The sequence below is a fragment of the Astyanax mexicanus genome, chromosome 7 (genome assembly GCF_023375975.1).
Source record: "Astyanax mexicanus isolate ESR-SI-001 chromosome 7, AstMex3_surface, whole genome shotgun sequence".
NCBI classification, from domain to species: Eukaryota; Metazoa; Chordata; class Actinopteri; order Characiformes; family Acestrorhamphidae; genus Astyanax; species Astyanax mexicanus.
The window spans coordinates 42,055,784-42,078,906 of record NC_064414.1 but is presented as its reverse complement, the minus strand read 5'-3'; the positions used below and the strand labels follow the sequence as shown (position 1 = coordinate 42,078,906).

The window sequence follows — 23,123 nt, the reverse complement described above, 5'->3', positions numbered from 1 at the left end:
ATTGTGAGATGGATTACATGTTGATAGTTGGTGACAGGGTGAGGTTAGATTAAGGTTAAGTCTTGCTGTTTATGATATGTGCTCCTTATCTATAGCTTACTCTGATCCTGAGTCAAATAGCTCAGAACTCACTTAAAAGTATTATTTAAAAACTGATACTGTGTTTTTAAAGGGTCGATACCACAAAAATATTGCAATAATAATGTTTAAATGTTTAAATATTTTTATACCCCTACATTATATGAGAAAAGTTGTTGCTGTTGACCAGAAGTTTAAAAGATTGCAGTCCAACAACTCTAGTCTTGTGTGTGGCAGAAAATGGCATAGAAACTGCATCACAATATTTACAAAACTGCACAAACATCTTAAAGATGCATATATTTCTTGACATCAGATCACTTAAACATCTCAACTTCTCATGAAAAGAAAAGAGATATTTTTTTCAATGGTAACTGACTCTTTTTTTCCTCCTCAAACCTCATGACGTCTTCAGTTTTTACAAATAAAAGCCCACAGCGCCTCAAATCCTGGGCCTGGATAATGCAGACACAACATAACATCACCGGCCAAGATTAAACAATGTTAAGGTCATATTCTCATTCATCTCTTAAAACTCCCGAGACATGACCAAAAATGTGTGTATTATAGTCTCGGAGGGTTTAGCCCTGTTTTAGGCCTTTTTATTTTCAGTTCTGCTCCAGATCTGTTTTCCTCCAAATGCTTAATCAGTGCCAGGAACTGAAAGTGAGGCAACTGTTTGTCAAGAGCAAAGCACAAGGGTCGAAACCAAGCGGCTGAAAGTTTGGAGAGAAGCAGATAAAGGAGAGGACAAGGGAGGACATCCAAACTCTCCATTAATTAGGAGGGAAAAAACAACAGTGAAGGGAAGAGTGGAAAAAAAGGGGGCTCTCCTTCACCGAGCTCCCATGATGAAAGATAGTGGAGGGTAATCTCTCTCATTAAAGCTGAACGAATATTTAATGAATAAAGATGGCACTTCATTACGCATTCCAGCCATCGTGAGAATGGGGGCTCCATGGAGGCCGCCGGTCACCGGATGGACGGAAACACACTCTCTCTCTCGCTACACACCCATACAGGTGGTGGCTATGATGAGCCAACCAGCGTCCAGGAAAACATTTACACTGTTAGCGAGAACCACATGGTGGCCAGCACACTAAATCAACTAGGGAGCACAGGCACAGGGGCTTAACTCCTTCAAACCTGGGCTTAATTAAGCCTATATTTCTATTGTCCTATATCTTTTAAACTACTACTACAAAAATAACTGCAAATAATGAATGTGTCGTTAGGTCTGTGTTTGTGTGTAAAGTGAACCTTGGTTTTTTTATTTGCTTACTAATCATCTTGCTAAGAGTGAGGGAACAAGCTCTTCTTAATGCAATAGTGTAAAACTGGACTTTCAATCTGCATTCAAGTTACAAAGGCCTCGCTAATAAGCTGATGAGTTGAATCAGCTGCGTTAAATGAAAAAGAACACTCAAATCTGCAGTGACTGGCACTAAACTTAGAGAACATTAAGTTCTCTTAAATGGACTGTACCCATTTAATACTGGGCATGAAAAAAACGCTCTTAGTCCACAACCATATAATTTTAGTGCTATTTTTAGGCTTTTTTTTCCAAAATCCATATTTATATAGCACAGTTCATTTTTAGACATTTGTCAAAACTTTACTGTTCAAAAAGTGCTCATTTTTTTAAAATCAGAATTGACACCTAAACTAAACAAAAAAAATCAGAAAAGGACCTAGTACTAAACTAAACAGTATAAAGACTGAAACATCTCAGCCTAGATAAAAATGCACAATGCTTAAACCCAGCTACATTCATTATGCACACTATGCAGGACTCATTACGACAAATATCAGGGTCAAAGAAAGCTAAGACAATAAGTTAGTACATAAATCTTATCCAAATTATATGTTAAAACAATTCAGTTACCTTTTCTTATATCAAAGCAAGAGTATATAAATAAACTATACACCCTTAGTGTATGATCTGATTACCACTGTCAATGTGCCCAAACTGTCACAGACAATAACATATAACAACAAAGAAAGCATCTTTATAAAGAAATACGTAAGGCTATGTGAGCAACTATGCAATATTATAATTTGATAATACAACATACAGTAAGTATTTCAAAATTAAGAAATAACTCACGAGGACTATGTACTCTGCCCTATTAAAATTACCGATATGAATAGTTGTCTGTGAATAGACAAAACGTACTTACGCTAAATGGACAAAAGTATTGGGACACATACATTTTTCTTAAGTAAGGGTATTAAAAAGAGTTTAGCCTGCTTTTGTTGAAGTAACGGTCTCTACTGTCCAGGTAAGGCTTTCTACTAGAGTTTGGAGCATTGCTTTAAGGAACTGATTGCATTCAGTGCATTAGTGAGGTCCTCTGGTTGGATGACCACCACCCCACCTCATCTCAAAAGCATTAGATTGAGCATCATCTGTCTAGAAAACAGTTCTACTGCTCCACAGTTTAAAACTGGGGGGCTTTTTATTTCTCTAGCCAATGCCTGGCATTAGGTATGGTGCTAACTGGTTCAGAGAGTCCTGTTCTATTGGCAATACTTCTCTATAAGGACTAGACAAGCTGTCTGAGAGTATAAGGGGTTAAGAGCAACACACACTGTGAGCTAAGAGGTTAACGGGAAGTCCATTTCAGTAGACACTGATATCACTGAGGATCTGAGAGGCAGCTGAGAAAGCACTGGTGACAAGGATCGGCTTCTGGGCCCGGCGCACATAAACATCAGGGTTTGTTTAAGAGGTGCTGCAGTTTTTTCTACCTCCAGGGCAACCCTCTCCCACCCACACCACAGCGCCTGTTTAGACAATAAACCACCAGCATCTGCAATGGGCCACCCACTGTGTCCGTATGTGTGTGTGTGTGTGTGTTGCATGTGCTCATGTGCACGTGTAAGAAAAAGAAAATGAAAAAAAAAGAAAAGAGGAAGAATAAGAAGCAGAGAGCAGGATTTCTGACCACCTGTCTGGTATCTGTGGTGACCTCATCATTAGCCTGACCTGTAGCATGCCATTAAGAGCAGCAGCCACCCATGAGTTCAAAGACCCACGTGAAGCTGCAGTGCAGACAGGGACGACTGGAGAGCGAGAGAGAAAGTGGCAGCAGTAGCGCTCCTCTCAGGCAGAGAGATGACACAGACTGACAGGCTGAGCTACCGCACATTACCATAAGAAAGAGCTGCATGACTGAGACTGGATATGAGTGAGTGAGAGAGAGAAAGAGAGAGAGGAAAGAGAGGAAAGAGAGAGATGCTGTTATCTCTGCACTGTTAGTCACTAATGAAGTACCACTGAGCTCAAAGGCTTCAGTCAATAACCAAAGCAGGAGAGATGCAGCTTTAAAAACGAGGACGGACGTGGATGGATGGAGCTATTTGCATAAACATATACCAGGGTTTCCATTAGCCAGTAAATACTGGTAGATGAAAAGTTGTGTAAGAAAATGGATATATCATAGTATTGCAAGGTATTGTTTTGTAATACTGCATCCATTCTCAAAGCGAAATACTGAATTTTTGATTATTAGTTTACATATGAAGATTGGTGTCAATTAGTGGTTCTTTTTGTATTGTGTTTAAACCCCGCCCACAGTGTTGTACTCAGATTGACCATCAGATTCCACTGGTGGTTAAAAAAAAACACTTTCATTTTGATATTATGCATATGATTGTGTGTGTTTTATGCTATGATCTAAGATTCCCTAAAATTAGATAAATCTAATATCTGGGTACAATACTGAAATTTACCAGAATAAATTGAATTGTAAACTACATATGCATCATAATACATATTGTATCTGCAGGTTCCTGATAATACACTGTCCTAATGTACAACCAGTTATAAATTCAGAAAAGACTAGTACATTACAAGCTCACTGGACACAAATGTGGACTACTGTGCTTTAAAGTGGCTGCTAAACCATTGCCATGATGGTAATATGGTGTTCATGGTGGTTGCAAGGGTGTAACATGCAAAATTATAGCTCAGATAGCGTGATTCCCATGTACTGCCACGGTATTCCAAGCGGTTGCTATGCTGTTGCTATGTGGTTTCTAGTGTGATGCCAGGTGGTTGCAAGGGGGTGCTTGGTTTTTGCTATGGACAGGGGCTAGTTGCTAAGGTGTTGCCAGGAGGATGCCATGGTGTAGTACTACCAGGTGTTTACTGAGTGGTCCTAGGTGTGTTCCAAATGGTTGCTAGGTGTTGCTAAAATTAATAAGTGTGGGAATAAGAATGGGAGGAACGAAAAAATTATAGATAAAAAAAAGTGGGGGTCAGTATAGCTGTGGATTGCTTGCCCTGAGGGTGTACATAAGTATTGTAATTGTCTGGATACAGAATTTCAATGAATTCCAAGCTTCTATGCTTTGCAATGCATAATAAAAAACAGCAATGTTTAATTCTAGTCTAATATTTAATTTAGGCTTTTCTGCAGATATTGGCATTAAGCACAGGACAGTAGAGACTAAACAGTGAACAGTCGATACAGGGGTGAGGTTGGGGGGCATATCTTCAAAAGCTAGTGATACCCATATATCTTTTGATTCTGATATGATCTCTCTACCAATATTATTACCAGCTTGCAGGATGGATTTCAGTGTTCAAATCTTGTGTCATGTCTCATCTGCAAGATATGTCTGAAGTAAATTTGATACACCTGACTGAACATATTACATTCTTAATGCTACTAATAATCTTGTACTGCTATACATTTTTTTAATATTTCGTATTTTCTGCTAATTTTGTTGACCACAAAGAACTATGCAGAGTGCATCATAAGCATCATTATTAATCCTCTGTTATTTGTAAACATAATACAACATTTTTCACAAAATGATGTGTAACATCTTAAATACTTTAAACGTTCATATGCCCCCTAGGAAGAGCTACTGTTGCCTTAGGCACCGCTAACAGGCATCCAAATGAAATAATAAAGCAGTTTTAGTAGCCCATAATTCTGTAGCTGGGGTGTGAGGCATACATGCCAATTAAAGGGATGGACGACATCACAATAGATTACATAAACAATACACTTTTCTGAGCCTATCGTCAGTCAGGATCAGCAGTAACTAGAAATACAATATACAGTATATTAGGGGTGGGCAATATTATATCGTATACCATATATCGTAACACAGAAATGTCGTGATACTAAAAATTCATATCCTGATAATAGGGATGTTCTGTCTTAAAAGTAGTCTATTATTTACTGTGAAGCTTTAAGGTGTATTTATTGTATAATTGTTTTAGTTTGCAGTTTATATGCATGCACTAAATATTCTGCAATATTTTTTGCTGCACTATATTATTTTATGCCATATTATTTATTTTGCCACATTATGATTATACTGTTATACTATTATATTATATTCCTGAAATGAATGAATTCTTTTAGTTTTCCTATATCGCCAAGTATATCGTTATCGCAAAACTACCCTGAAATATCGTGATATTATTTTAGAGCCATATCGCCCACCCCTACAGTATATTAGCTTTTTTTATTGTATTGTTTAAATACGTTCTTGGCTAACAAAGCAAAACCAAATTTTGGGACACAATGATGACATTTAGCAAAGTTGTATAAATAAATACCAGAAAAAGACAAAGTATACAGTACAATTGGTACAAATTCTATATTGTGTTCTTCTATGAGTGAGTGCTTCTATTACTACTTCTAGAACAATGATCATCTGCACGCCCAAGACTCTCAATAAAGCAGCTATTTAGGGGTTACTGTCAGAACATTGTGAGCATTGTTGAAATCCCAACCGTGTCACCAGCCCAATGGGATGAAACTGGCCCTCTTTAATTGGCTACAATGCTGTACAGGGTGTGAAACTGAACAAAGACAACGTCCTATTAATAATAAAAAGCATACACGGTTATAATGTCCATGACCCAACAGGAAAAAAATGCAATAGAGACACTTTTACAGCCAATTCATATTCATAAGCTGAAATATTAGCTTATTAATACCTGCTGTAAATAAATACTAACCAAGGACCAGCTAGAAATGTAAAATACTGAAGCCATGATTATTGGATTATGTAGGTACAAAGGTTGTTCATTAAAATGTATTAGACTTTAAAATTAACTGTTTTAAAAAGTTCACACATACACACATAACTGTAGACTTACATTAAACAGTGTGAGTGTTATTTTAGACTGATATCACAGGATTGGATCAGGAGAAAAGGTTTTTATTCCCTCTGAGATCTGATCTATCAGTTCAGTAAGTCAAAGTCTAAGCCAGTAAATTTTACTGTCAAATGTAAGTGTTTGGTATGGGCAAATTGGCAGCCATTTTGGTGAGAGTAAATCCTGGTGTGCACACTGATTTTACCAAGATTTTAACACAATTTCAGACCAATTCTGACAATTTTATAATTGGAAACATTTCCTGGTCAGGAGGTGAATCAGGAGTCAATCCTATACTTTCCAATTAAGTTTCCAAGCTGATTGGTGGTCCAATGATATTTTAGAATCGTTTGATTTCTACAGCTTCTTGTGTATGTGATATTATACGCGACACAATCTATATTTGTGCACTTTTCAGCCAATAGGAGCCCAGCTGGAATGAGAGCAATCCCTTGCTGTTTGCCATGAACTCCAAAAATGGAAGCCAAACTCAGAGCTGTGATACAGACGAATAGTGAAACTGGGTAGAGATGAATATAATAAACAGAATTTCTATAATTATACCAATTAGTTAAATCTAATATATTTATATGTATTTATTAATAGGTTTTGCATCCTTTAGACGATAAGGACACCCAAGTGTTTTTGTGCACATGCAAGATCACGCGGATTCATTACAATGTTTGGGGAGTAGGAGAGTTTTTCATGTGTACACCATTCAGATATATTAATACAAGTGTGAGATGTGTTGTGTTTTACATAAGTTGTTATTTTCAAATTCCTGTATAGTGTGCTAAGCAACAACACGCATATCTCTGGACATCTGATGTTAAGCTAAAGGTTTTCTCCGATTTCAAACAAATCATGTAATGAGTGCCAGGCTTAACTCCTCTAACTCCAGAGCATTCCCACTGCAGCACAGGCATGAGTAAGAGCTGAAAACTTCCAGAGAGCAATGATCCATTAGAGGAGCTCCACTGGCTGATTTAGGACAGACTGAGTGCAGTGGGCTGAACCTGACCTCCTGCCTTCCCCGGAGACAACGGTCACATCGACCCTCTTTCCCCGACCTCAACGTGACCTACTATTCTCGACAGGCCGAAGGTCGATAAAGCCACAGGGATGTACACAGCCCCGGGTCTTCATTTAATCCAGCCGTTTCAGAGTTACAGTGCGGGAATTCTTAACTTTATTCTGGAACTGTCACACCGCCCAATCACACAGGCTTATGTAAATCTACAACTTTGCTGCCAGTTTCTGTAGATCAAACCACTTCACAAAGCTACTCACGATTCCACCCACTACTTAAGACCACTTCCCAGAGCTTGACAAACACATGTCATGATTGGCAGAGACTGAAATATGGAGAAAACACAAGCACAAATGCCTGAGGAATCACACAGACTACTTTACTGCTTTATAGCAGATGATATCAGTCACAGACATTCATGCATTAGACAGCTTTCTGTAATAAATAAATCATATTTAAGTGCTACACAAGAAAACAGATCAAATATACACTTTATTTATATAAAATGGGTATTAGAAAAGGTTCTTTGAAGATGTCACAGAAGAACTTTGTCAAAGAAGAATTTTGTAATAGAGTATAATATTTGAGTTAAATAGGTTAAGAAAAATAAAATAATAAAGTTCTTTAGATCTTTTATATTACTCTGTCTCTATTACAAATCTTTATTTGTGGAAAGTATAATAATAACCACAGATTTCTGCCACTCGAAAATCAAAGTCCAGTTAGTGGGATAATAATTTCTGTCATTTCCCAGCCTTAAGAAAAACAAATGACTCTCTCACTGTATGGTACACATAGACTTGACCCCTGCCCCAATGGCTCCATCCCACAAAATGTTGCTGGTGACGCTGCAAAACAGCATCACTACATCAACTTCAAAGAGAAAAAACAGTAAAGGAGACAATGGAAAATGCTGAAAGGATCATGTGTCAGATTGTCTGCATTGCGTTGTGTAGAGTAATGAATCTCTTAGGCCACGGTTTAGATTTTACTCAGCTTGTTTGGAACCAGGAGTAAAAACATACTAAAAAGATACTTTGCTAGACGCGCACAATGTTCAGTGCTGACTATATTTTTGGGACAATGGCACGTGTTCATTTTATCATTTGCCTCGGTACTCTTTTTAAACTGTAGTAAAATAATTCATCAGTGGTTAAAGTGCACAATCTCAGATGTGGCTAATTGCACATGTGGTTAAATTGCTCATTCTCAGAAGCCCTCCTGCTTAAATGCTCCCTAATGTTAGCGGCATAGTGCATCACGGGTGTTTCTGATTATTCAAATGTGTTCAACTGATTCATTAGTGCAGGAATATATACTTGTGCATCTCAAACAATTTGAATATCATTAAAAAAAATCAGTAATTCAGTTAAAAATATGAAACTCATTATATAGATGTTTTACACCCATAGTGATCTATTTTAAACGTTTATTTCTTTTATTGTTGATGATTATGATTTACAGTCAATGAAAACCCAGTGTCTCCGAAAATTAGAATATTATATAAGACCAACTGCTACTATTGGAAGTGTGGGCAGTGTGCCAAGTCCTGCTGGAAAATGAAATCCGCATCTCCATAAAAGTTGTCAGCAGAGTGAAGCAAGAAGACTTCAGACTTGATATAACACAGTGGATCAACACCAGCAGATGACATGTCTCTCCAAACCATCACTGATTGTAGAAACTTCACACTAGACCTCAAGCAGCTTGGACTGTGTGTCTCTCCACTCTTCCTTCAGACTGTGGTCCCTTGATTTCCTAATAAAATGCAAAATGTACTGATGACCAGTGATGGTCTGGAGAGTCATGTCATCTTTAATCTTTCTTCATCACACTCTTTCAGTTGGTTCAGTTTTTTTTTTTTATACTGTCAGAACACAACAGCAATTGCTGTCATGTACACACGTACCAGATTTGTGCGTACTTTTTTTTTTTACATGCAGTTCTTATGGTCAGTTAAGCTGTAATATCTCTCTTCTTGTGTGTGTATGTGTGCATATTGGTGTGTGTAGCAGGTTAGTGCGGATGTGTGTGTAAATGCAGGTCAGACTGTGTGTGACTGATCTCACACTGACGCACAGATGAGTCACACTCAATCTGACTGCTCTGACGATCTAAACCAGCATCGTCTCCAAATGCTGGGGACACGCCAACCTGCAACGCCTCCACAACAACTGCTGCACTCTCAAATATACACTGCCCTTCAATGACCAGTCTTAACCTGATATTCAGTGAGAAAAAGAGGCTAAGAAGTATGTATTATGGTGTACCTGGTAACTGTCAAGTTCTTTTTGGCAATACTGTAAATATAACTAAATATGCTCAAGCTTCTGAAACTTGCTAAACTGACCTACTGAACTGACCTACTGAACTAGTATTAGGTCAATACAAGCTTTAACACATGCATTTCTGGACAAGCTATAAGATAAACAAGCAGCATAACACAGTGACTAAAATGTAGACTGAGGCATTAGAGTAATATTACAAGATTTTACACAAATATTACTTCTGTTTTACAGAATTACACAGTTCTCTTGGGTATTGTCCAAGCTGTTTCACCAAAATTACATGGCGTAGTAATGCTAGAAATGCAGTTCTCACTATTACAAGAGAGTGCAGCATCACAATGATTTAAAAGTTACTTTAATGTAAAAATGTGACAATTTATTGCTGTCCAAGTAAATACCTCTGGGTCATGACTAGGGGTGTGCCATATCGTATCGTACGCGATAATTTAGCCAACATTTTTGGAATATCGTGAACGATATTATACCCTAAAAATATTGTGCCATATCACCCACCCCTAATTATCACATCAGGGTTCTACTCTTTTACTGTTTTTAGCAAAAGAAAAATTCAGTCCTCATTTCCCATTATATATCTACTAGAGACAGATTATATCTGTCCAGTATCGCTTATTTTATTTTAATCCTGGATATATGGAGATATTTGGAGTGCATTATTAGTATCATGACATTCTGGATCATTGACTTCTGTTACAAATCTGATCAAATTCTTGTATTTTTTAATATCTCAGGTAGGGGTGTGATGTAAATCGTATGCAATAATAAAATAAAATTTTAAATTTGTTACAGTAGTGTATTCTTGAACAAAAAAAACATTAATTTATATCTCCAAGAGTATCGTTATCACGAAAATACCATGAAATGTCGTGATGTTATTTTAGGGCCATATCGCCCACCCCTAGTCATGACCAAAAAAAAACAAAAAAAAAAACAGGTACCTATGTCCACGTCCCTGCTTTTTTAGTTAGCTTATTATTTATGCATAAAGTGAGCCCTTACTGGAAAGTTTTGGCAGCACAGCCCACCATTTACCCAAATAGCTTCTATTTCTTCAGTTTTCTATTTCAGTAAAAAACTGACAACTTCTTGGCAACATTCAAGCTTTAAAGCAGAAATTTAGCCACTCTGCCATTGAATCAATCAATCAAGCCAATGCTTTCCGTAGATAATATCATCAATCTCAAGCAGACAAGAAAAAAGAGGCAGGAAAGGGGTTTTGAACACCAGCACCACCCCAGCGAGTACCCACAGCTCCAGAGCATCTGGAAATGGTTCAGTTGGCACACACAGTTTTGTGCAATTTGATGTGATGGTCAGCAAGTCATTCTGAATGAGTCCCATTAACAGCCAATGGAAGCCCAGCATGAAAAGTAAGCATGAGGAATATGTATTTTATTTCTCTTTGCCTTGTTTACTTCTCATGCCCTAACGTGTTTAAACGCTTTTAATTATCACAGTACGGAACAGAAGTTCAGAAGGCTTTTATTATTTTTACATTCCACCTTACATGTTGCAGAAGCTACATTCTGATGACAGTACATGTCCAATACCACAGAAACATTTCAGGTAGAATGCAAATAATAAAAAGTTAAAATCTGCCATATACACACTGTAGCTTCCAAAGGCCGGTGTGCTCCTCACCTCCAACACCCTCAGCTGTCTGTACAGAGCATGCTGAACTCGTTTTCTCACCCACTGACTTCAGTCACACTGAAATCTGATTGCTCTGTGGGAAAGCAAATCCACTCGTTCTGCAGCAAGTATTACAGGTGCTTCAGTTATACTGGAGGGGTTTTGGTTGAGTTTACACTTGCATTCCCTATTTACACCTACTCACTTCAATCTTAAAAAGCCACACAACACAAAATGCAAGTGTAAATATAGCCAATATGCATCTAAAACAGATTTAAAACTGATCTCAAAATATTTCAGGAGGTAGCCTGAGATGAATTTGAGCCACATCATAATGTAAACAGATAAATCACTTCTGTAAACATTAATACATTAGAATTTTTTTCAATATTCACTCAAGGCTTGATAATAAACTAAAAGTGCAGCATTTTTTTCAAGCATTGAACCCGCTTATATGTTAAGCAAATAAGAACAGTGGTTATTAACATACCAAAAAAAAGTTTTCTATAAATCACTGAAGTAATATCTAAAATCTGGCACGCAAAACTGAATAATTTTAGTTGCCAAGTATTTGGTGCATAGGGAAAAGCTACGTTGTTTATTAAAAGGGCTACACTGAGGTAAATGAGTAAAGTAGCACTGATTAGGTACACTTAGAATAGAATACACACAGAATAGAACTCCTGAGGAAAACATGACTAAAATTACACTGCTGAGGTACGTATGTGACTAGAAAAGCACTGCTGAGATAAATACATTGTGCTTTGTTGGTATGTCTGCTCGGATAATAAATTATTAAGTGTTGAATAAAACAAGTAATTTTATACTCTTCAGAGCTCTCCATAAAAGAACTATAAAAAACTATAATACATTTTTTTAAAAGAGTTAAATAGGTCTTCCAAAAAAAAAAAAAAGCCCAAGCTTAACAAACAAAGCATGTTGGGGGAATATTTCCATATTTAGACTGTTCAGCTACTGAGGAGGAGAACACTAAAGCAGCATGAAGACACTGTTCCACTGTTTAATAAATCAGATCATATCCCTCACACACAGACCCACACAACAGTCAATGTTTATGCATCATCAGATCAAATAAGGCAGTCTGGCACAAAAACAGATAAGCTTTATTAAAACAATTAGTGTGTACCAAACACAGTAATGCTTTTAAACACTCACAATGTTGAGCGTATAGGCAGGAAAGAGTGTGAGAAAGAGAGACAGAGAAAAAGAAAGAGAGAGGCCTTAGTGACCACTCAGTTTAAACTCTCGTCACCAGCACTGCAGGGTTGGGACAGTTTGGAGGTTTTTAATTGGTCAGGGACTGGAGTTGACCGCATGCTGAGGTGCTCAACAAACAGATAATAGACACACTCTCTTTTCTGAAGCCAGTGTGTGTCCACAAACCTCCCACACCTTTTGCCTCACAGCGTTTTCACTCTGCTCTGCTGCCTGGCTACAACACAGGCACAGATGACCAATCAATTAGAAGAGCTGCCTCCGTTAAACTGCAGTCTCAAAGCCATGACCAAAAAAAAAAAATCAACGACTGATTCAGTGTGTGTGTGAGTGTTAAGAAGACAATATGGACAAAATGCAGTGATGCAATAGAATTTCCTCACATTTAAGCTACAATCTAGCTCAAAACACAAGACTGGCCTCTGTTGTGTTAAATGACCATCCTGATTCCTCACTCTCAGACACTCAACAACAAGACTATAATACACAGTAACACACTGCAACTGGTGGTGGTGGTGCAACGAGTGAGAAAAAAAGTGAGGTTGCAAGAGACAAAAATATTTAAATAGTGAGAAAGTGTAAAAAAAAAAAAAATATATATATATATATATATATATATATATAATATATATATATATATATATATATATATATATATATATATATATTTATATAAAATGGACAGATGGAGAGGAGCCAAGAGCAATGACTAATACAAGTGATATAGACTTGAATGGAAGATTTAAGAGAAAGATCGAATGAGATAAAAAAACAAAAAAAAAAAAAGAAAGAGAGAGAGAGAGACAAAGCAAAAAGGAGCGTTAGAGCAAGAGACAGAATGAGAGATACAAGAGAGATACAGTAACACAACAGAGGGACTAAGAGATACAAGAGAGATAGGGAGTGAGAGATGCCAGAAAACGATCAAAGAACGACAGAGCAAGAGAGATACAAGTGACCAAGTGAGAGCAAAAAGCAGCAACAAAGAGAGCAATAGAGCAAGAGAGGAACTGAAATACAAGAGACAAAGGATAAGAACATGACAGAATAAAATAGAGATAGAAGAAAGACAGCACAACAGAGAGAGAGAGAGAGAGAGAGAGAGAGAGAGAGAGAGAGAGAACAGACAGAACAAAAGAGCAAGACAGAAAAAAGAAATGAGACAGTGATAGAGCAAGAAAGAAGGATACAAAAGAAAACATGACAAACGCAGCAAAAGAACCGGAGTTAGAAACAGTGAGAGAACAAGGCAAATAAAAAAAAAAAAAAGAAAAGAAAGTAAAAGAGACAGGCCGAGAGTGCACACGTGTGAGTGAGTGATAAAAAGAAAAAAGCGCCAGTCAATGTGCAAGTGAAATAGTGAGTGTGTGTGAGACTCTCTATTGTATTGTTGTGTTGTTGGTCGGGGTCTGAAACACTCCGCTCACCCTGCTGAAACAGAAATGCCTCTTCCATCCAATTAAAATTTCTTTGGCAGATTTTTTTCTCAGCTATCTTTTCACTCTATCTGTCATTGGAAGGACCTTCTCTTCTTCCTCTTTCTGTCTGCCAGCCTTTCTCTATTCATTCCACAGCAACTCTACACAGAACACACACAAAAACATCCCAGAGGACCCCACAAGCAGGCAGACACACACACACACACACAGGGGCGGACAGAATTACACACAAACTCTCAGGAGGATGGGTATGCCAGGCTGTTGTGAATGCTGAGCTGTACATAGGGGGTCTAAACGGAAGAGAAAATACAATCTCTTTAAAACAAACTAAAGTGAAATAAAGGGAACCTCCAGTTCCAGCCTTGCAATTTTCAATGCTCACACAAACACACACACACACACCTTCACAAAGCTTTCCTTATGAACACCTGACAGTAGCATCTATCTCTCTACATCATTAACCCACCAGCAAGCATGAAGCTATGCCTTTCAGTGCCTGTATTCCCCAGCTCAATGTGTGTGTGTGTGTGTGTGTGTGTGTAGCAGGTCGTGTGGAGCCGGTGTGGAACTGCAGGGAACTTTCTTAATTAGAGCAGAGAGAGGAGAGAAAAGGGTTAAGGGGGCACACTCCTCCTCCTGGCAGGACTGGCGGTGCCATAGCATTGAAGAGACCACACACACAGACACACACAGACACACACACAGACACACACACAGACACACACACAGACACACACACAGACACACACACAGACACACACACAGACACACACACAGACACACACACAGACACACACACAGACACACACACAGACACACACACAGACACACACACAGACACACACACAGACACACACATAGGCAGTGCACCAGTGAACCTCCTTTATGGGTGTGTGGATTCACAAAAACACACAAAAGAAAATCACCGAAAAAACACACACACCACAACGTTAGGGATATTGCTGCTGCTGCTCCTACTTCTGCTATGATGACGACGACTGTTGGCACTACTACTACTACTATCACTTATGGAAGTACGAGAAAAAAATAAATACAAATACAGCATTTTCTTACTAAAGTACAGCAATGAAAAAGTTCTATACTATTCTATGCATTTCTGTATATCCCTAGCATCTTACTAGTCCTAATCTGACTACTATTAACAATTAACTATTACTAATATTACAGTTATAATCACTGGTCAGTGCCAGTCTATATCTCTTAGATATTATTATCTCAATAACATATTGTATAAAGTACTAAAAAAAATTTTTTTTTGACTTGTAAAGATGTTGGAACCCTTTTCTGGAACTACACAGAATCATACTTTACAAGGTTCTATTTAAAACCATCTACAAAATGTGCGCTCACACACAAGCACGCACACAAGCTCACATGCACAAAGAGTGTAGATTATAGGAGTAACTGTTTCACCTGATATTCTACCTCTGTGCTGTTCTGTGTGAGTCACTAGTGCACTGTGTGAAATGCCCTCCATCGCTGCATGGGGAACAATATTCCCTCTGCCCATCACCACACGCCGGTGACCTTCACACTCAAATGGAGATTTCCTCTCACACCACCAGGGAGCTTTTCCACACCTCAACATCAGCCACATTCAGTCTACACCCAAATCAACTTGTGTGCAAGTAAGGAAAAAAAATATCTGACAGCTCTGCGATTGGGCGAGGAAAGCGTCAATCATGTCAGCGGGAGCTATTACTGATAGAGTCGTACTCAGCAGTTCTAAACTCATTGTGTTCAGTGGAGGTCACAGGGGTAACAGTGCTGCTCAAGATAACTACCATTAAACCTCCCCCACCACCCTGTTCACCTGGAACACCCTGTATCAGTATATCTTACCCTAGTTCATGCAGCTCCATGTAGGGCTGAGACCATTTACACCCTTACACACCAGGTGAGATATATTAAGGCAATGAGCACGAGAGGCTGTGTGTGGTGACCATAGTTTAGGGCAGCATAATTACTGTAAGGCAATTACAGTACTTTGCTGCTCTTGATACAATTTACCAATCACAATTAACAGTTATTTATAAAAAAAAAAATATTTATAAAAATCATAATATTATACCCAGTTAATCATCTTTCAATCTCAACTGTAGAATATTTTTGAATCAGACTTTTTTTTTTTTACCTGTCTAATACATCTTCTAACCAGACTCATGCACCACGAAGCAAAACACAAATAGAACATTAACAGGACTCAGTAGACAACACAATGAGAGCCAGTTTTATATACCAGAGCAGAAATTCCTCAATACAAATTCAAGATTACATACAAGTTTAAGAGAGTTTGCAGAGATAATTTTAATAAAATATTTAAGCTTTATCGTTCTGATTTGTTCTCCTAGTTAGTGGTCAATAATAAATGAACATTTTCACTCATCATGTTCATTTAATTGCAAATACTGTCCTTATTTATAAGGCTTTCTAGCTTGTCTGCTTTACACCCTTCCAAACGCGACTTAAACAACTGTTTGCATCAATTTGACATTTTACAGCCTGCTACTGTTCCTAGCCGCTGAGTCTGTTTCATTTACATTTGCACACACTTCACTTCTGGCTGGATTATAGTACCCAACCTTATTCCACTTTTACACTGGCTGCTCTCAGATTACCCCTTATATAGACTAGATCTGTCACAATAACAATTTTTGTTTAGATAGGATACTGTCCTAAAGTTTTACAAGAATAAATACTACTGTCATTATACCAACATTTTATGCCATTAATGTCATGGAACTATAATGACATAATAATGCAATTACATCCTTTTAAAGAGAAATAAGAAAAGATATTTACATTAATAGGCTCTCCTCGGTAAGAGAAAAAAAATAATGGCATATATCATGTTACACAAAAATGACTAGAGGTAATTATAGTAATGTAATTATAATGAAAGGTCTAACATAGACAGACTTTTCTTTACATAGTGTTAAAGCTTTCCTTCTGTAAGCCTGCTTTGTATTTCATAACAGTGCTGGAAAGCTACATGTCTATTTTTATAGCAGTGTTGCTGATATTTATCTTCCTCAGAGAGATAAGAGATGGTATTTACGAAGAAGAGTCATCCAAAAACGACAGTTGAGGGATTTACTGATTAAGTGCAGTGTTTGGCACTGTCTCAGTGCAGACGTATTTATAAAAACAGAGGGCAGAGCGGAGCTAAACACAGCAATCCGACAAACAGCACAGACCAACTGCTCCCAACAACAGGGGGCTGATATGATCAATCCCAAAGAATAGCAAATCAAGATAGCCATTTGCCCTCAGCCAATCCTATTGCTTTCTGCTGATTGGCTCTTTGTACCTCTCCCTCCTGCAAACACAGACAGTAGTTGGTAAAGCTAGAAAAGGTTTAATGAGGACAGAGAGCAGAGTGAATTAAGGCTATTGTTTTTACACTGCTCAGGGTAGAGTGGGAGTACATTAAAAGACAAAAGCAGTTGTGTTGTTTTGTGCTCCACGAGGGCTGTTTACCAGCTAGGTTTAGAAAATTTAAACAAAAAACGAGCCAGCAACTGTTTATTATAGAGGACAAAGTTCACTACTCAGCTCAGAGCAGAGCAGAACAAAGTGCTGAGCTGAGGCTTCACTTATATATGCATGCAGTGCTACTGACTGATGACAAGAAAGATCAATAGACACATAATTCAACGTGATAATCACGGAGACTGTAAAATATCATCATCATTATGGCTTCATCAGCTCCCAGAGATAAGAGAGGTGCTTATTGCCTCGGTCACTCAGCTCATCTATCATTACGGTCAGGCTTTGAATGTGACAGAAAAAAAACAGCTCAACCTGCACCTCACCACACAGCAAAAAAAGAAGAGATACAGAGAACAAGAGAACAGACCAAGATTTGTGAAATGCCTAGGTTTGTTTATGTATGTCTAGAGATGGACATGGTATATGTAGTAATTGTTTCCCCCCCCAGGACAGGAAAGTTATCTAAAGAATAAAGGCCCAAGAAAGGCCCTATTAAAAGCTCCTAAGAAACGTCCACACATGTCTGGATATTTCTGAAAACAAGGTTTTTATCTGCTTTTTGGCATCCATATGAACATTCCATACATAGTTCTGCTGTATTTTCTTCACTTGCACCATACACTACTTAGTGTATAAGGAGTTGTGTGTGTGTAATTGGATTAAATCTTTGCAAGCTTTTTGGCCTTTGCCTGGATACAAATACTTTTTTTTTAAATAGATGGAGGGAAGTCATTGTTTTAAAAAATATTCAGATACATTTAAAGGACATATACATATAATACTGGACATGCCATGCATTAAACACAGTATGATCTTTTTAATATGTGTTTTAAACACAGTGTGATGAATGTGCTTTACACTGTAAAAGCTCACAGACGCCTTGTGCTGAGCGACATCAGCCTTTGGAGTGATGTGGGGAGAGAGCGCCATCCACCCACCTAGAGGGAACAAGGCCAATTGTGCTCTCTCAGGGCTCTGGCAGCAGATGGCAAGCTGCATGACCAGGATTCAAACCAGCGATCTTCCGATCGTGATGGCAGCACCTTAGTCCGCTGGACCACCCGGAGCCCTGATTAAAATTAACTTGGAACATTAATGTATTATAAATTCAATGTGGAAACAGCTTCTAAATAGCTAATGGATCATTAACTTTCCTTGATCACATGTATTCAAAGCTTCAATGCTCCACTAACTATATGAAGTATTTATTAGTTAACTTGTACAGTACTAGAATATTAATCAGACTTTATATGTATTTTACAAACATTGACTCATTTTAACACACACGCATGCAAAGATACAGCACAACACACTGCACACTGATACAAGCGGTGACCCTCACCTCTCGCTGGACGCAGCTTTCCGTGGGCCTGTCAGTCAGCGGACACGCTGGGTTCTCTGCATGTGGGTGGAAATTTGAGATAAATCCAGCTCTCTGTAATGAGGACAGAAAGGACAGCGAGGTTAGGCTCTGACGGATGACTTGCAGTGTCGCTGCACCACGGTGCAGTCAATATTTGCTCTCCCCTTCATTTAGGAGGTGAGCGTGTGTGTGCGGCGTGAGTGTGTGTGCGCATCTCCTCTCTGTGGCTTCTTCTCTCGTAGACTCTGACCCAGAGACAAACACACCAGGGAGATGTGGGAACATTGTGTTCATCTAATGTGTATTGACAGCAGAAGCAGAGATGAGTTTCCACCCTGAGCACCAATTACACACACGTTGAGGTCATCTCTGAAGTGTGTGAGGAAGCACTGTCTCGTTCTTTCTTTTTCTTTCTCTCCGCTTTTGAAAAGCTATCAATTACAGTTAACCCGTAGAAGTAAATGACGTTAGTGACGAACAGAGCAACGGTCACCATCCACGAAAACAACAATATAGAATTCCCGGCATCTGAGGCCAGAACTCAGTGCTTATCAACAGAGTATTTACAATAAAGGACCAATGACACAGCGCAGGGAGCGAGACAGTGAAAGAGAGAGACAGAGCAAGAGAGAGCATGAGAGAGTGAGCAATCACAGGAGAGAAAAAAAACAAGAGAGAGTAAAAATGAGAGGGGGGAGTGGAAGAGTGCGGAGAGAGGGCAAGTTAGAGAACAAGACAAAAAGCATGAGAAAGGAAGCATGAGAGGGGGAGAGGCCGAGAGAGAGCAAGAGACAAAACAGAGAGAGCAAGCGTGAGACAGCAAAAAAGAGAAAGAGAGATCATAAGAGATAGAGAGCAAAAGAAAGAAAGTATGAGCATAAAATATTGACCTAAATAAAGATAAAGAAAAAAAAATGTAAATGAAATACAGTACAGCAAGTGCAGGAGAAAGATCAAGAAAGTGCAAAAGACTGATAAAGCATGAGAAACATGAGTTTAAGCATGAGAAACAGAGATTCAACCTGAGAAACAGATTAAATGTGAGTAACAGACTAAGTGTGAGATACAGAGATTAAACGTGAGAAACAAAGACTGTGCATGAGATAGAGGTGTGGAGCATAAGCAGTTGAGATCAAGTGTGATCAACAGGAATATTAAGTGAGATACAGAGATCTTTAGCAATAGAAGCAGAGATCAAGAGTGAGAAACAAAGATTAAGAATGAGATACAGAGATCTTGAGCATAAGAAGCAGAGATCAAGAGTGAGAAACAAAGATTAAGAATGAGATACAGAGATCTTGAGCATAAGAAGCAGAGATCAAGAGTGAGAAACAAAGATTAAGAATGAGATACAGAGATCTTGAGCATAAGAAGCAGAGATCAAGTAATGTACAGAGAGGTTGAGCACAAGAAACAGAAATCAAACAGAATAGAAATCAACATGAGAAACAGATTGAGTAAGAGAAACTGATCAAGCTAAGAAATAGAGAAAGCATAAGAAACAAAAAGCAAAGAGAGAGAGTGAGATAAAACGATAGAGATACAATGAGCAAGTAAGAGAGAGAGAGAGAAACACAGAAAAAGCAAGTGAGAGAGACCGAGAGAGCGAGCAAGTGCGAGACAGACAGCAACTGCGAGAGAACAAACTAGTCAGTAAAGGCTGCGCTAAACTGAAGTGAGGGAGAGAAGTGGATGGAGGCTCTGCCAGCGACTCAGCCCGGACTCTCTCAGGCACACAGACCTCCACGGTGATCATCTGCATAAATACCCAGCATGCATCTGGTGTCCTGCGGCTCCATTAGTGCCGTACTGTTATTCTGAAGCACAACATGACTAAGAAAGAGAGAGAGACACAGAAAGAGAAAACGAGGGCGAGAGAGACTAAAGGAGCAAGGGGGAGAGAGGAAGAATGATGGAAAAAGAAAAAACATGACATAAGAGACACACACAGGAAGGCTCTTTTGTAGCAGACACAGAATGAGCTTTAAAAGTTTAATGGAGCTCAGGGAGACGGCAGATTTCTCCTCAGAGGAGCACAAGGAGGAGCTGTAACAGCACACACACACACACACACACACACACACACACACACATACACAATCATGGAAAGCACTAGAACACTTAACCCTCAGAAGTCTGGTTATCAAAAGGAAGCTGTAATTACTTTTCTTTTAAAACAAATTCTGTTGAAAGAACAGAACATTCATTCAATAGGATTCCTCTTGTACATAAGAGACATTTACACAGCACAGCAGCATGATCACCATTCTTCTTCTAAGAGTGAAACATATACGCACACACACAATCACAGAACATCACATTATCTACAGTCCAACCACACATCATGAAAGGCCAGTTAATTAATTCATTTGCTGGCTTCAAGGAATCGTTTAAAGAAATAGTGCATCAGAAAATTGCATGAATGCATACTTTTGTTCATATAGTCATGCTTTTGTTTTAAATTAGATTTACAAAGAGGAGATCAGGGACAGTCTCAATGACTGTATGCAAAGTCACCGAATGGTAAAAGTGAAATTGTTTAAAAACTTTGACAAAAGCAATCAACTAAAAATAAATCGAAAGCAGCCTTCAGAACCCCTAGTGGACTTAACTATTGCCTATATTTGTTTCTTTATCTTTTGGTAACTTTAACTTTTTTTTTTTTTTTAAACTTTCTCCACTTTGTGTGTTAATATGCTTTTCCTTTAAAAGAATGATTTCACATGTACAGTCACAAAACTTCAAAGAAAATAAATTTTGCCTGTCTGTTGTTCACCATGTCTAAAGTCGGTTACAGGAAGGTTAGAAAGTTAACTGGATGTCATCTGGATCTCTCAGTTAAGGCTCTTTTACAGTCCCTTTATATATGAAAAAGGGTTTTAAAGTCAGTTTTAAACAACGTGCATTGCAGCTGACCAAATACTTATAAACGTTTTTTATGTTAACATGGATATAAATCAACACATCCAGTGGAGGCAATTCAATAGTAAATACCTTGTACCAGGTGTGTTCAAAGTCTAGTCTCGGGGTCAATTGAGGCCCATGGACAGATTTGAATCCGCTCAGGTTGTAAATTTTTTTTTGTATTTTCAAAAACACTACTGTGTTCTAAAAATTAGATGTTTTATGTGATTAAATGTTTTAAAGATGCAGCCTCAGGCATTTATGTTTAAAACAAACCGTTCAGTCCAAATAAATCTGCAGTAAGCGGAGGGATTTTTTATATCTTCTTGCAGTTATTGTGCTAAAACTAAATGCAAAGTTTAATAATGAGTATGAATTGTTCTCTACCTTTTTAAATAGGTATTTTGATATGAAACTACAATCTTCAAAAAAAAGCCTGGAAACCACTGCCTTTTAGCTCTTGCTGTCTGGCCAATACACACACACACACACACACACACACACACACACACACGCACGTGCACGCAACAGCCTCTGCACACTGTCAGAGTCCCAGCGAGAGCTATGTTCCACCCTCCAGTGGCTATCCCAATATTGATACTGAGGCAAAACAAACTGTGGCTATCAGCGTTGGCAGAACACCAGCATCAACACAGATATCTGCCCCATTTTCTCTCCCTTATTCTCTCTTTCTGTCTACAGATTACACTCTTATCCCTCCTCTCAGCCTCTCCTCCATTCATCTTAGTCTTCTCCACAGTGTCCTAGGCCTCTCCGCCCTCAGCACACCCCTTCCAGTTTTCATCCTCTAGAGACAGGCCTAGAGTTCATCAATCTCACCAGCTGATTGGCTAATCTGAAATCCTTTAGCCTGTGGAGTGTCATACTGATGGGAAGAATGAGTAGCAGAGGTGGTGACTGTAAATCAGATATTAAAGCTTCAGATCGCTCAGGATTAATAGCCTGTCAATGCCCTTGTGGTCCACCCCTCCAAAACTACAGTATTTATATAAACACATTTAAAGGCAGACACACATCCACAAATAAAAAAGCACAGACATATCCATACCCACACACTAGCGTTTCACATGAAACAAACAGCTGTTTTACATAAGAACAGGCTGTTAAAACTATACACTGCCTTCTTACACCTCATCCCAAATGCCATCAATCTTCCGAGACATTCTGCACTGGAGCTACGATACTAACGCATCTAACAAGTGAAACAATGGCAACCAATTAGCACTGTGACACTGTGTCAGGTGTTTCAATGGGAATTCGGTTTAACTGAAATGCTGCATTGCAGATTTGTGGAGAGAGAAACTTGATGGCCTAAAAAGCATGAAACATACATTTTTCTTGTATCTTACGATTTCCCCAAAGGTCCTCTCACAATCACAAGTAAATTATCAGCTATGTTAACAGTCTTAGTATACGCTGTAAAAATAAAATAACCTCCTGGTTTGTCCAAGAACATACAGACTCCTCCAAGAAG

General features: G+C 38.5%; 1 protein-coding gene across 6 annotated transcripts in view; it reads right to left on the bottom strand.

The window, feature by feature from the left end:
- The window catches only part of ndst2a (N-deacetylase/N-sulfotransferase (heparan glucosaminyl) 2a), a 156,623-nt gene that overhangs the window by 40,452 nt on the left and 93,048 nt on the right, over positions 1–23,123 (bottom strand). For 4 of the 6 annotated variants that reach the window (XR_002651899.2, XM_007258718.4, XM_022684603.2 and 1 more), the window contains one exon: positions 18,704–18,796. The exons of 1 other annotated variant lie outside the window; for it this stretch is intronic. The gene's annotated coding sequence lies outside the window, so the exon portion shown is untranslated. Of the gene's footprint in view, positions 1–18,299; positions 18,431–18,703; positions 18,797–23,123 lie in introns of all 6 variants that reach the window. One more of the 6 variants, XM_049481106.1, reaches the window with a different exon arrangement.